This window comes from Ruditapes philippinarum, unplaced genomic scaffold (genome assembly GCF_026571515.1).
Source record: "Ruditapes philippinarum isolate M1 unplaced genomic scaffold, ASM2657151v2 ctg2301_1_1_1_1, whole genome shotgun sequence".
In the NCBI taxonomy this organism is placed as follows: Eukaryota; Metazoa; Mollusca; class Bivalvia; order Venerida; family Veneridae; genus Ruditapes; species Ruditapes philippinarum.
In genome coordinates, this window is record NW_026857389.1 from 51,753 (window position 1) to 55,633 (window position 3,881).

The window sequence follows — 3,881 nt, forward strand, 5'->3', positions numbered from 1 at the left end:
TTTACTGGAAACACCTAGTGAGACAAGAGCCCACATATGTATTCTTCCTCTGGGAAGAGCTTAATCTAATGTTTTAAGAACTTGTAGCCCAACCCATTTGCATTTTGATATATACTCATTATTTGTATGATATGTTTGTAAACATGTAATTAAAGTGACATTATGCCCATCCGTGGGTAGATATAGAGTGAACAGTTCATAATTCCTTTCAATTTTTATAATTTACTTCACATGAACGATAAATAACTCACTAGGTCCTGTGAAATGTGTGTAATTATCCGTCGGAATGTATCTAACTTTCAATTAATAAAAATAGTGGGGCAGTCTTTTATATATTAACTAGGTATATTTATTTTTTTACCCTTAACTTTTCCAAATATCATGTGTTGGTCAACCACCATTATAACAACCAGTTTGTTGAAATATACAGTCAATTAAAGTCAATTTGACATTGAAAAAATGAGCATAATGTCACTTTAATGCAATAAAATATGTTTAAACTAATATGTATTCTTCCAACTTATTATACGCACATGGTCCAATTCAATTTGCTATTTATGCAAACACTTCTGAACAGTTTGACGAAAGGACGCCACTTTTGCCTTTAATTAAAACACGTACAGTCGTGTGAAAAACGACCCCTAAATACATCGGCATAACATTTAAGTTTTAAGTTTAATAATATTTCATTGCATATATATAAATATACATTAATTATTTTACATCAATATAATTACACAATATATACATGTACAAAAGGGTTGGGCGAAAAGTTTCAAAATATGGCATTATGGAAGTGGCATCATTCATACGATGCATTTATTGTTTTGCACGATAAAGTCTAGCAGTTATTTATATTCCATATAAGCGCGATAAAATATTTAAACGAAGCGCGATAAAATATTTAAACGAAAGGTGTATGAATTAAAATATGGAAAATAATAAGGTTTTATATATGTACACATGTAGTATTTCAAAAGGCTTCCTGCTATGGACCATCTTATTTATCATGAATTTTGATTGACCAATCAGTCACAGAATGTTACGTATCAAGTTATTATGTTTCGAAATTACAGTAAATAAATCCAAAGGAATATGAAAATGTTGCCTATATATAGTGTTAGCCTTTAATCGTAACATATGTGCATGTTCTGACGGACGTAATCTGTATTTTATAAATGCTGGCTTATTGAATATGCTTATATCACAATTTATCGGATGTAGTTTTTTCTAGCGCATGCGCAACCTACTTAAAGTTAAAGGATTGTTACCCTACACAAAAATATATGACACTGCAAAAGTTCTGTTTCATGTGAATGCTTTCATTAAAGCGCGTTGTGCCCTAGCTAGACAGTGCCCGAGCCCTAAAAATTGAAAATTTGGGAAATAATATTTTTAGATATCCACCACGCAATTCCGTCATACTTGAAACTCATTGAGATAGATCTTTGTAAATAAGTCTTGATGAATTTATAAGCGAGAAAAAATTATAACTTGTGTACTTAAAAATCAGCAAAATATTTAAATAATGGTCATATCATTATAAAATGACTTATACGTCATTTTGTTGCTATAGAGTGGCTTCGAATTTTGCTATGTGTTAAGTCTAAGGGACAAAACTCTTGCTTTACTGTTGAATTTCATAATTTTGCAAAGGGAGACAAATCCGCCGGTCTTATACGATACTTTTCAAGGGAGATTACTCTGTTGGTTTTAACTGTGGTCCGTATTCTAAGAAATCAAATGATTGGTTCACGGATCATTGATTCTAAGCCATTTTTATTTCATGTAATTTCTTGGTGGAAAAAGATTACGTTGGCATTGAGGTGACATTTGCAGTTTTATTTGATCTCGTGGCCACGACTAATTATCTTCAGGCCTCAAGATATTATCTCGTGGCCACGAGTTATTATCTTGTGGCAACGACTTATTATCTCGTGGCCACGAGTTATTATCTTGTGGCCACGACTTATTATCTTGTGGCCACGACTTATTATCTCGTGGCCTCAAGATATTATCTCGTGGCCACGACTTATCATCTCGTGGCCACGACTTATTATCTTGTGGCCTCAATGTATTATCTCGTGGTCACGAGTTATTATCTTGTGGCCACGACTTATTATTTCGTGGCCACGACTTATTATCTTGTGGCCACGACTTATTACAGCCAATTGAAATGGTCGTTTCATCTTGATCACAACGACCGTATATCACACTGGCCAAAGTGTCACAAGAGCGGCGGATCAAACGCTGCAGCGGTGAATATGGGGGACGTTTTATAGTTATTAGTGTACCCCTTTTTTCTCATTTGTATGGTCAGGTGTTTCTTTCATTCATCTTTTAAGATATACTTTGCTTAAATTTGATATCAGAAAATATTGATAATTGTTACACTGTCTACACTGTCTCTTTGTAAACATAAAATAAACATGTTTCGACTTCACAGAAAGTAGACGTGTTATGTTTAAAATGGTGGTCACCATGAATATATATAGTGTCAGTTTTTTTTAAGAAAAGATCAACTTCCGGTACATAGTTTATTGATTCCTTTATTCAAGTTAAACACATTAAGTTAGAATTTAAAAGATTTAAATAAATTTCTGTGGTTAAAATATTTTACTCAAGGATCAGCACAGTATATCTTTAAAAGATCTAATTAATATAAAAAGATATATAACTCAAGGATGAGCACAGTATATCTATAGGATTTAATTAAGAAATATAAGCGGTTGATGTATACTTTTAAGGTCGCTCATTCAATAACTTGCACCATTTCCCTGTGGATTCGAATCACGTGAAAGACGATAATTATTATATTGAAGATATATCACGATGTCTTAATGATAAATGGCTAGCTTTGATGTGCTTTCTGAGTCTCTTTCTTTTTTGTTATCAAAAGTGACGTATAAATGTTTCAAAGACCAATGTCAATTCTTTTAAGATCTCCTTTTTGATTGCTACTAGTTGCTATTGCTCTGCTACTGTTACTACCAATTTTACGTTTATAATTTTGCTACTGTTACAGCTGTGCTTCTGCCAACTTCATGTTTTATAATTGTGTTACTGCTACTGTTCACTGCTACTGCTAACTTCCTACCGGTGATTATCACTTATAAAAGTGAGTGTATTTTATGAAAAACTGCATCTATATAAACTTGATCCTTTAACGTTAGGACTATTAGATAAGAATACAGAGAACAAATAAGTGATGACAAGACTCTAATCAGTCGATGTGTTACTGGGATATATACAGTTTATAGCGATACAAACTGACAAGCCCTTACTGAAATTCAGCACATCTCTGGGTAAATGCGTAGGAAACTACTAAAGTGAATCTACGGTGGTGCGTTTGACCTGCCCCTCATGTGAAAGTTAATGTCAGTGTGATATTAACTTTTGTTCGAGATGAAACGACCATTTTCATTGGCTGAAATAAGTCGTGGCCATCAGATAATAATTCGTAGTCACGATATAATAAGTCGTGGCCACAAGATAATAACTCGTGGCCACGAGATAATAAGTCGTGGTCTCAAGATAATAACTCGATCGTGGCCATGAGATAATAAGTCGTGGCCACAAGATAATAACTCGTGGCCACGAGATAATAAGTCGTGGCCACAAGATAATAAGTCGTGGCCACAAGATAATATCTTGAGGCCACGAGATAATAAGTCGTGGCCAAAAGATAATAAGTCGTGGCCACAAAATAATAACTCGTGGCCACGAGATAATATCTTGAGGCCACAAGATAATAAATCGTGGCCACGAGATAATAAGTCGTTGCCACGAGATAATATCTTGAGGCCTCAATATAATATGTCGTGGCCACAAGATAAAATAAAACTGCAAATGTCACCTCTATGCCAAAAGTCATTGTGTCT